This window comes from Helianthus annuus, chromosome 10 (assembly GCF_002127325.2).
Source record: "Helianthus annuus cultivar XRQ/B chromosome 10, HanXRQr2.0-SUNRISE, whole genome shotgun sequence".
In the NCBI taxonomy this organism is placed as follows: domain Eukaryota; kingdom Viridiplantae; phylum Streptophyta; class Magnoliopsida; order Asterales; family Asteraceae; genus Helianthus; species Helianthus annuus.
The window spans coordinates 140,106,417-140,119,025 of record NC_035442.2 but is presented as its reverse complement, the minus strand read 5'-3'; the positions used below and the strand labels follow the sequence as shown (position 1 = coordinate 140,119,025).

The window sequence follows — 12,609 nt, the reverse complement described above, 5'->3', positions numbered from 1 at the left end:
GTTGCAGACAGGGCCAAGATGGTAGAACCCACATAATAGATTCCCATTTATTGTTAACATCTGTTGGTATGTTAACATTCTTGGCAAACTGTGAATCAGTAAAGTCACACAGGCCATCCTTTATAAAGGGTTAATTTAAATTCCCTTAATTTTATAACCGCCCCTTGTGGACGAAGTGCCTGTGAGCAATAATTAAATGTCCCCTGGGACTAGGGACAGTGGTAGCTTATGACTCCCTGTCAATAACAGGTGACGAACCGTGGTTCAAACCTGAATACCGGGACTTTGTAAATTCCTGGTTCATAATTGAATTAAATTGTCCTTGTGACTAGGCCTTATGTGCTATTATTAATGTATTTTAGGGTGACAATAAAGATCCTAAAATTTTAACAAATTAACCTAAAATGGCAATTTAAAACCATGGTTAATAAAATATAAAATACTGTAAAACCCTCTAATTAAAACCTTGCCCATTAAATTTTAAATGTAGCAATTGAAGCTACATGGCTGGGTCGGATGAAGTGAATAGCCATTCGGTGGCGAACCACGATAATGCCAGAATTCAGTTAACTAGAGCGGAGCTTAAAGCATTAGTGGATGATGCAGTTACAAAAGCTTTAGATAGACAGTACAGTGAGTCCTCTGGGACCCGAAGTAGAACCCTGTCCACACCTCATTCCAAACCAAAAACACATTCTGAGGCTCACAGCAAACCACCACCTACCCCACCTAAGTCTAAGAAGGATGAGTCTAAGAAGGATGATGACCGACATTCTTCAAATGAAAACAGTGTTCACCCCAAGAAGATTGTGTTTGATGATGCCCCACGTGCTAAGGGTTGCACGTATAAATATTTTGTGTCTTGTAAACCCCGGGATTTTACTGGGGAAAAAGGGGCAGTAGACTGCATGACTTGGCTAGATGAAATGGACATTGTTGTGGACATTAGTGGTTGTGCTGAGAGGGATATGGTTAAGTTTGCATCCCAGTCATTTAAGGGTGAAGCCCTAGCGTGGTGGAGGTCGTTGATCCAAGCCTCTGGAAAGGTTGCCTTATACAACATATCATGGGAGCAATTTGTTGCTCTTATGAAAGAAAATTACTTCCCTCAGCATGAGGTTGAGAGAATAGAATCTGATTTTCTATCTTTAGTCATGAAGAACCTGGATTGTGAGGCATACCTCACGAGTTTCAACACCCTGTCCAGATTGGTTCCATACCTGGTGACCCCGGAACCCAAAAGGATCGCACGTTTCATTGGGGGTTTGGCCCCAGAAATCAAAGCTAGCGTGAAAGCCTCTCGGCCCAGTACATTTAGATCTGTAGTTGATATATCTTTGTCTCTCACTCTGGATGCAGTGAGACAGAGATCATTGAGAAATGCTGACACTGAGAAGAGAAAGCGTGAAGATGATGGTTCACGACGCTCAGATAAGAAGCGAAAGTGAAACAACGACCACAAGAAAGGGTCAGGATCCAAGAAGGGTGATCAACAGTCAAGTGATAGGCCGAAGTGCAAGATCTGCAAGAAGCACCATATTGGGAAGTGCAGGTTTGAGCAGAAATCCCAATCCCAGCCTAAGGCATGTGGGATTTGCAAGTCCACTGAGCACAGGACTCTCGAATGCAAAAAGCTGAAAGATGCAACTTATTATAGTTGCAATGAAAAAGGGCATATCAAAACCAACTGCCCAAAGCTGGTGAAAAAGGCTGAGGATAGGAAGAAGGCCAACGCCAGGGTCTTTCAGATGAATGTTCAGGAGGCCATCCAGAACGACAATGTCATAACCGGTACGTTTCTCATTAATGATGTTTTCGCAAGAGTATTATTTGATTCTGGAGCAGATAATCCTTTGTGGATAATAAGTTTTGTGAATTGTTAAAATTGCCTGTTAAAGCCTTAAGTGCGAATTATGAGGCAGAATTAGCTGATGGAACAATGGAAACAGTTTCGACTGTGTTAGATGGATGTGTCATATCCATTGTGAACCACTATTTTCCTTTATCCCTGTTACCCTTTAAGCTAGCCGGTTTCGATATAGTGTTGGGTATGGATTGGTTATCGCATAACCAAGCCCAGATTGTGTGCAATAAGAAACAAGTGGTGATCAAGACTCCGTCTGGTGAACCACTTACCATTCAGGGAGATACTCAACATGGATTGCCTGAGCAAGTGGCTATGTTAAATGCATCCAAATGTTTGAAGAAGGGTTGTGTCATTTATATGGCACAGGTATCCCTTGGTGAGGAGAAACCCAGGATTGAAGATATTCTAGTCATCTCTGACTACCCTGAAGTTTTCCAGGAAGAACTACCTGGTTTGCCACCAGATAGACAAGTGGAGTTCAGAATCGACATCATTCCAGGAGCAGCTCCCATTGCAAGAGCACCATATAGATTGGCTCCAACAGAAATGAAGGAATTGAGGACGCAGCTAGATGATCTACTAGCCAAAGGTTTTATTAGACCTAGTTCGTCTCCATGGGGAGCACCGATCTTGTTTGTCAAAAAGAAAGATGGTTCGATGCGTTTGTGCATCGATTACCGTGAGCTTAATAAGGTCACTATAAAGAATAGGTATCCTCTGCCCAGGATCGACGATCTGTCCGGTCAGCTTCAAGGAGCGAGCTATTTTTCCAAGATTAATCTAAGGTCAGGCTACCATCAATTGAAGGTCAAGGATGAAGATGTACAAAAAACTGCGTTTAGGACTCGTTATGGTCATTACGAGTTCCTAGTGATGCCTTTTGGGCTCACTAACGCACCTGCCGCATTCATGGATCTCATGAATCGAGTCTGCAAGCCTTATTTAGATAAATTTGTCATCGTCTTTATCGACAACATCCTCATCTACTCGAAGAGTCAAGCTGACCATGAGAAGCATCTTTGATGTATTCTGAAGTTGCTACACCAAGAAAAGCTCTATGCCAAATTTCTAAATGCGAGTTTTGGCTTCGAGTAGTCCAATTTCTAGGACACGTCGTGAGTGAGCGTGGTATCCAAGTGGATCCCGCTAAGGTTGAAGTTGTCATGAATTGGCAGGAGCCAAAGACGTCTACGGAGATTCACAGTTTCCTAGGATTGGCAGGATACTACAGACACTTTATCGAGAACTTCTTAAGAATTGCAGCACCCCTGACTCTTCTAACTCGCAAGAATAGCAAGTTTAATTGAGGGCCTAAGCAGCAAGAATCCTTCGATATTTTGAAGCAGAAATTGAGCAACGCTCCAGTACTGACATTACCTGATGGAATTGAAGAGTTTGTAATATATTGTGATGCATCACACACCGGGATGGGTTGTGTGTTAATGCAGAAAGGCAAAGTCATTGCCTACGCTTCATGACAGCTAAAGGTGCACGAGAAGAATTACACCACCCATGACTTGGAGTTGGGTGCCGTTGTATTTGCACTTAAGCTTTGGAGGCATTACCTATATGGGACTAAATGTGTGATCTATTCTGATCACGAAAGCCTTCAGCATTTGTTTAATCAGAAGGATTTGAACATGAGGCGGCGACGCTGGATGGAAACTCTGAACGATTATGATTGTGAAATAAGATACCATCCAGGCAAGGCCAATGTAGTCGCAGATGCCTTGAGCAGAAAAGAAAGAGTGAGGCCAATCAGAATCAATGCCAAGAGCATTGAAATCAAGAATAGTCTGAATGAAAGGTTGTTAGCTGCACAGAAGGAAGATGTGTCAGAAGCTAACTATTCTAATGAAAAGCTGGGAGTAACTGAAGAACAGTTATCCTATGGCAAAGACGGAATCCTGAGATTAAATGGAAGAATATGGATTCCTGTTTATGGAGGACTACGAGACGTTATCCTTCAGGAAGCCCACAGTTCCAGATATTTCGTTCATCCTGGAGTAGATAAGATGTACCAGGATGTGAAGGCAAATTATTGGTGGATAGGCTTGAAGAAGTCTATAGCCACCCATGTAGCCAAATGTCTGACGTGTGCTCAAGTCAAGGCTGAGCATCAGAAGCCGTCAGGTTTGCAACACCAGCCTGAAATTCCCACTTGGAAATGGGAAATGGTGACGATGGATTTCATCACCAAGTTGCCTAAAACGCAGAAGGGAAATGATACTATATGGGTCATAGTTCACAGACTGACTAAGTCAACTCATTTCCTACCCATTAAGGAAACTTACAGTTCGGACATGTTGGCCCACTGTATGTTGATAAAATCGTATCCCTGCATGGGGTACCAGTGTCTATTATCTCTGATAGGGATACAAGATACACTTCGCATTTTTGAAAGAGTTCCCAACAGTCTCTGGGGACGCAATTGAACTTCATCCTCAGACGGATGGGCAGAGTGAGCGTACCATCCAGACTTTGGAAGACATGCTTCGTGCATGTGTAATTGATTTAGGAGGTAGCTGGGATAGGCACCTACCTTTGGTCGAGTTCTCCTATAACAATACCTATCATACCAACATTCAGGCTGCGCCTTTTGAGGCATTATATGGTAGAAAGTGCAGAACGCCCATTTGTTGGGCAGAAGTAGGAGACACTCAATTATCAGGTCCTGATTTAGTTTTTGAGACAACGGACAAGATTTTCCAGATTCGAGGCCGCCTGAAAGCTGCCCGAGATAGGCAGAAGAGCTATGCTGATAGAAGACAAAAACCCCTCAAGTTTGAGGTTGGCGATAAAGTTTTGCTCAAAGTGTCACCCTGGAAAAGGGTGATGCGATTCGGAAAGAAAGGTAAGTTAAGCCCAAGGTATATAGGACCATTCGAGATCATCGAATGTGTTGGGTCAGTGGCTTATAAGTTGAACTTACCTGAAGAGCTCAGTGGTATTCACAATGTGTTCCACATCTGCAATCTGAAGAAATGTCTAGCTGATGATTCACTAGTCATACCACGCACAGATGTGCATATAGATGAGAGCTTGAAATTTGTGGAGAAACCTGTGTCGATTGAGGATCGACAGGTAAAGAAGCTTCGTAGGAAGTATGTGCCTATTTTCAAGGTCAAATGGGACGGCCGTAGAGGTCCCGATTATACGTGGGAGTTAGAGTCCAACGATGAAAGAAAAATACCCTCAATTATTTCAATAAATCTCGAGGTCGAGATTTCTTTTAAGGGGGTGAGGATGTAACACCTCGAAAATTCGTACCCAATAAAATAAAGACACGTATCATGAGGGACAAACGTGTCAGGAACCCGGATCAAATAAAGATGTATGGTAGGATTTGAAAAGGGCGTCATGTTATTAAAATACCTCTGAACGACCCAAGGGCGACCTGTTATTAAAATACCTCTGAACGACCCAAATTATAAAATCCCAAGATCCTTAAATTGTTTGACAAACATCTGTTATATATTAACCGGTTGTTCCTAAATAAATAAAATTCCATCTTTTGTATGGAAATTGGGTCATTAAGGATATTACTACTAAAATCCTGATTTAAATTCTTATCTAAGAAAGATTGGAACTAACTTAATAAAACATGTTTAGCCTTTGTAAGAATCCAAGGTTTTAAACTTGGAAGTTTCCGTCACTTTAAGTTGTTGCAAGATGCCAAGGATTGTAAAAGCATGCTAAGCATGCAATGGCTGAGCAAACTGGCCCCCCAACTGGAAAAGATGGCATGAGATTCGGAGTCCACGAAGTTGCATGGTCAAGGCTTGAAGTTTGTAAAAATTTTTGTCTTCTGGCCACCGGTTACGGACCGCAAGGCCCTAGGCTTACGGTCCGTAAGATACATACCTGGGCGATTTCAGCAAAGGCGGTTACGGACCGCAACCATTCAAGCATACGGTCCGCAAGAGAAGCATACGGACCGCAAGAGCTTAGGCTTACGGTCCGTAAGCCAGTCGCTGGCAGCAGAAAATGGACAGCTGCCTGTTCAGCCTGTTGCACCGCCTCTCATGAATGGTTTTCGAAACCAGGGACTTGCTAGGCAGTATTTAGCCTATTAGGGACACTTGGGTTGATCTTGTAACCATTCTAGGCAAGCTTGGCATGATCTTGGACCTTATAGTTCACTATATAAGGACTTGTGTTGTAACCATATTCACTTGCTCACTTGGGACTTTGGTACAAGACTTCTCTGGAGCTTTTCTGGACAGTAACAAGTTCTCATTAAGTCTCTAACCCTAATTAGGACCTTTGTAAGTGTCCTTAATCCTTTTTAATCCCTTTTAGCTTAGTTATTTAGCTAAAAATCAAACCGTCGTAATTAAGGTTTGACTTCGAGATTAGTTCATAATTACTCAGTAATATCTCGAATTAAAAATACCTATAAGTAGGTAATTATGTGGTAACAAACCCTTAAAAGGGTATTATCAGATTCCCACTCTAACCATGTTAATTGTCGAGTCAAAGTACACTTTAAAAAGTCAACAGAATGCTTAAATCCAAATTAACGCATAATTACCAATGTAGGATACATGCAACCTGTTTGATCATTAATATAACTTGGTAACTAATGCAAGAACATGTCCCAACATGTTCAACTCGTCAATATTCTGTTTAGACCCGGTTTGGAACCGAAAGTCGCACAGTTTGACTTTCGGTTTGACTTTCAGTTCTGACCTGTTTATTCAAGATTAAGATTGCTTTAGAGCTTCTTTTAGACCTAGTAACATGTTAGTATAACCCTTTGTGATTATACGGCTTAGTCCACTAGTTGTCTAATTATTATGCAAATTTCCGTTAAATGCCCATATGTTGACCATTATGCCCAAATGTCCATAAAATATGATTTTTGAAAATGTAAAAGGGTAGACATCTTAGTTACTGAATTATAGACTTGTAACCAAAATTTGACATCAGTTTGAGGTCTAGATTAAGAGTGATGCTCATTAGCGTAATTAGGAGCTTTCTTAATAAGTTAATGGCGTAAATTGCATATAGCCTATCTAAACCCAAATTTTTATACAAAACTTTATACCTACTGTTATAAAATAATATTTTGGGATTTTTAGAGATTTTTATTTATTTTTGGGCTGAGCATAACTTAGAGTTTTAAGCTTAATTCGGCTAATGCCGGTTTTGCCCTTTTGGGCTATAAAATGAGTTTTATAAATCCTTTTAACCTCAAACCTTTTTCTACTGAATTGTTATGATTAATATATTATTTTGAGCCTTCTGGGATTATAAAAATATCAGCTTTTCTTTTAAAACCCGGAAATGGCTCCAAATCGCCTTTTTAGGCATTTTTACGACATAGTTTATGTCAAAACTAGTTTGTATGTATAAGATTCAATACCTACTGATATACTTAGTAAAATTCTATAATATAACAGTAAACTAAAGTTTGAAACTCAGATTTCCAGTTTTGACCTTTTAGGCTTATGTGAAATTACCAAAATGCCCTTTCGGTGCATAAGATAGTAATAATTAATAAAATTCACATATATATGATACCCTTCTGTTATAACATGATAAACTAAGTACAATTACTGATTTATTCAGATATATAACTCAGATTGCTAGTTAAACTCTTTTATACCCTTTTAAATGACCAAAATGCCCCTATGAGGCGTAGTTTGAGTTTAAAATCATTTGGGGCATAATAGGACATATCTTACTGATATTACAACATATTTGGTGCATATAATCTCAGGAAACTTGTATATGATTTATATGGTTACCCGTTACGCGTTTTCGCGTTCGGATCGGCTTATGTAACTAGTTTACGCATAATAGCCGAAACGGGTCAAACCATATCCTCTTTTTTCAAAATCCAGAATGTGTTTACTTTACCCATATTATACAAGTCTCCAAACTTGTTGGGTCTAAATCACATTCCTTCCCGGTTTTCGCCTTCCATGCGATTAAACCGTATTTTTCCTGGAAACTAACCGGTCTAAGGTTAAGTTATATTAAAGACCCGTTAGGATTATAATAGGTTATTATAAACCTTCGTTCTAGAATAGGAGACCAGTAAAAGACACTTGCATTTGCTTATTGTGGTTATTACTTACTCAGGTAAATACTTTTAACTTATTTTCCCTTATACGGGCTTAGGGTACGGTATATAAAATACCGCTTGGTCGGGCAATTGACCCTAACTCATTAGTAGTTGGGTATTATCAATTTGACCCGTTTAAAATTTAGTTTTGTTTGTTTTACGCCTTTGGGAGTTTAATGACCATGTCCCGGATATCCTTGGCATCATTTTACGAAATGGCCACGATCTTGACACGCGGGTGTAGGCGTACACCCGACAATGTGTCCATATAATTCAGGTATAACCGTTGGTTTCCCGCCGCGGATTTATACTATGTGGTGTGTCTATTAACCTTAAACCCGGCATGAACCGGGCGACTGAACGCATAACAAACATGTAATTCTTTTACAAGATTAGATTTAATTAATTATCCCAAGTTATAAAAAATTTTGTGCCATGTGCATTTAAATCAATTTTTACAACATTTTCAAAATAAGTCAGTTAAATTGTATTTACCAGTGTAAACTGACGTATTTTCCCCAAAAAGATTAAGTGCAGGTTCTACACGTATAGGCTGGCTACTCCTTAGCATCGTTAGATTCTCGCATGTCACACCCTGGCTTTGCGGAAGCGTGGTTACTTTGGTGTGACTTCTTAATACCATAGCTTAACCATAACAAAGCTATATGAATAAAAACCACGTAAGATCATCCATTCATTTAAGTTTTAAAACCAAATACAATAACATTGTATCAACGGAAACACACCCTAACGACATAAACATTGTTCAGCAAACATAAACATAAACACAGTTTAAGGACTGTGACTTGTCCAGGAAAGAGTCACATTCCCTAAACCCGGATGACCTCGTACTAGTGCAGCGGGAAAACGTGCCATACCGTGCCAGATCCTTTAATTCCCTGAAATACATGTAAGTTGAAAAATCAACAATAATGTTGAGCGAGTTCATGTGTAGTGAGTAAGTAAAACCTTTGTAAAATGTCTGTATGTATGAAAATTCCTGGTATGTAGCAGTAAGGAAAAAGAGATCAATTAATATGTAGCTAATACATTAACAAGTGAAATGGCCTAGGAAGCACTCAAACCTGTAACGCGAATATCATACCAGTCCTTCCGTCGGAACGACATAGTCACCACATGCAGCCACACGCTGGCTCATGCGTGGGGCTCGCAACACCCGATAGATCTATCACTCATGCCTCTCGGTCCTTATACAAGGATTAATGGTCTTACGATAATATCCTACCCATTCACATGATCTAGGTAATAACCCTCCTTACGCTATCCATACCATGTAAAAAGTACTCGTAATCATAGTAACATGTATTTCACCCCCGCAGTTTAGAAAACTGAAAACAGTTAAGAGAAAAGGGGGACATGAACTCACAGCGGTGCGTCTCTACCAAGTAATACTCCAAGTCAAGCAGTTGTGCAACGACCTACATGTACTAACTCTATTAGACGGACGGCCGTGCCTTAGCTTTATGGTTTAGGTTTTTGGGAAATAGTTAGACAACTATTTCGTGTTTTGCATTCCGTATATACTTGGTAATTATTTTCCTTCCCAAGGATGGGGGACTTAATACATGTGCGTTCATGATATATCATTAAGTCTCACTTAATATATATTTATTTCTAACTCCAAAATATAATTATTTTTCTCAAAAATATTATATTTTTATTTCACATAATTTTTCCCAAAATATTACTTTAACAAAAATACGCGTTCATAAATATTTCCGTAAAATGCGTAAGTTACGTTTTAACGATCGAGTGGTAATAATAATTACCGGTGTAACTTATATATTTATCGTGAAAGCGTTCGTATTATTTTGGATTCGTTAACGTTCGATAATATTATTTTTACCCTAAAAATACTATTTATTCACTTCACAAAATAGTTGACAAGTGACGTTGTGAAAAATATATTTACCAAATATATATTTATCACGTTTAATTTTGTGAAAATCCCACCTCCGATATTTGTAAATAAAGTCGTGGCGAAACTTATATTTTGAAAATATGTCGATAAGTATTTCTAACACTTGTAGTGAAAATTATTCTAAGTGTTAGGTTTTTAGAAAAATTTCGCCAGAGTTTCCTCTGTAACTGGAGGTGGCCACGCTTTCAAGCGTATCATTTTCTTTTACAAATCAATTCAACAATTTCTTATTCAATCAAAATAACGTCCAACACATCAAACTAGTAAATAAATATGTAAATCGCAAAGATTTCATGAACTTGTGATTTACTCAAAAATACGAAGTAAATCTCATTACTTTTAGCGGATCTTAATATAAATTAGTCCGATTTCGTAAAAACCTTGCCTTTAAAGAAATTCCGTCTTCACAACCTCTCGTCATCTTTTACAAAAATTGTTATTTTGTCGAAACTTTGTGTTACACAAGTGTTTACACACTTGTGTGTTCTAAAAATCATTCTAGTTATCATAAGACCCGTTTTTAGAAAACATGATTTTCTTGACACTTGGTCCTTTGAAAATACCACTTGTAGATACGTAGATCTGCTAGTTTTAAACACTATTTCACAAGTAAAAATGCTTTTACACAAGTTCATGATTCGTGTGTGGTAGAGTTTCACCCTTTAACCCTTGTTTCATTCAAAACAACCTTATGTCATGATCCATGGTCATGACCAACCCGGATTAAATGATGATCCGAGCTACCACAACATAGATCAGCTCCAAATAATCACACAATTCAATTACTACAACATTTACACATCATATGAGCTTTTAACCATCTTTTTAAGTGTTTTTAGTAGACTTTAATGCATCATCTTGTAAGTTTACGAGTTTCAACCGTTACAAATCCTTTTAACCACTTTCAATTAGTTCGAGAAGGTGTTTTAAGTAACTTACCACTAGCTCGAGGCTAGGGAAGAATCTAGACGCGAAAAGGGTGGATAAAAGCAACGAGAGAAGGTCCTTTGAGCTCCGAGTGCACCAAGACTTCTTATGCGGGATCCTTGTCACTTGTGTGGACTTGGAATGCGAAGATCAAAGTCGAAAAAGATGATGGATGGTTAGGGGATCTCGACCGAAAGCTTTTGAGGGAGAGAGAGGTGTGTTTTTGTGATGTTGAGTGGTGAGGATTATGATGTGCAACTCTAGATACTTATAGACAAAACTTTAGGTTACAAACCAATGGTTCTCATGTCTTGAAGATATTAAACATCAAAGGATTAAAATAATAAAAATTGTACCATGCATGTCCCCTAGGGGACCGAATTCGTTAAGGGGGGGGGGGGGTTTCTAGTCCAAATTCAACTAAACTAGTTAGTGTAAAGTGAGGTTAGTTAGGTTAGTTAAGTATTAACCCGGTTAGTTGTGTGTTGTGCTTAATGGTGGGTGTTAGGGTATTCAGGGACCGTAACTGGCTCAGAAAAAGACAAATAATGTTTTTGGCAATATTTTCATGTTCCGGATAAAGTCCGGTTGTTCGGTTGGATAGTAATCCGTTAAAGTGCTTATCAAAGCTTTAAGGCGTCGTTAATACCATTTTTAGTCACACAACTTATTCCCGACACTTTGGAAAGTGTCTAGTAATATTTTTCTCATGTTTTGGCACTTTATTAGCCAGCTAGAAGCTGAATTGTTTACTAAAGTGCTGAGTTTTGTGCTCAGTGTACGTTTTAGGCACATCCAGTCATTATAACTTATCCCTAGAGACGCAGTTCTACAACTCTTGTATCCCTACACTCACTATGGGTGTAGTGAAATATTTCTGGCTCATACAGGCCTTAGAGGCAGTATCTGCCTGATGCTGGTTTATCAGCATGTTCAATAGGTTATCCGTTCATAGTGCTACTGTGCTTTTGTGCATCATGTTTGTCACTAGAGTTCAGCGTGTAAATAATGTAGTGACGGTAATTAAAGTATGATGCAGGTATGTACAAGTATCAGGAATCAAGTAGCAGTTCATCAGTAATTTCAAGCAAGCACAGTAATTAAGCAGTAATTAATTATTAATTAAACCGTACGGATACCTGGTTTAGTGAGGGTTGTCACATTCTCCCCCCGTTAGAAAAATTTCGTCCCGAAATTTTAAGTTCTGCTTGTAAAAGCAGGGTTCTTAGGAAATAGGTGGGGGTATTTCTCTTTCATCCGGTCCTCACGTTCACAGGTGTATTCAGGACCATGTCTGGCATTCCGACGATCCTTGACGAGCTTGACACTGCTCCGGCGGGTCTTGTTCACTTTCCAATCCGTAACCTCAACGGGTTCTTCAACGAAGTGGAGCGTGTCGTCAACATGAATTTCGTCGGTAGGAATGACAACGGTATCTTGCGTTGGACTCTTCCTTAAATTTGATACGTGGAACGTATCGTGAACACCATTCAGTTCAGCAGGTGAGTCTAGCTTGTATGCTACCAACCCAATTCTTTCCAGAATTCTGAACGGGCCAATATACCGCGGATTCAACTTCCCACGCTTCTCGAAGCGTGCCACACCCTTCCAGGGTGATACCTTCAACAAAACCATATCTCCTACCTCAAACTCCAGAGGTTTCGTTTTTCGATCCGCGTAGGCTTTCTGACGGTCACGAGCCGCACTGATGCGATCTCGGATCTGTGCAATCCTATCTGTGGTTTCCTGGACCACATGAGGACCAACCAACTGTCTATCACCTACGTCAAAGCGGTGATC

At 39.5% G+C, this 12,609-nt stretch overlaps 1 pseudogene; it reads left to right on the top strand.

The window, feature by feature from the left end:
• The first annotated feature begins 503 nt into the window (after positions 1–503).
• The window catches only part of LOC118482707, a 39,580-nt pseudogene continuing 27,474 nt past the window's right edge, over positions 504–12,609 (top strand).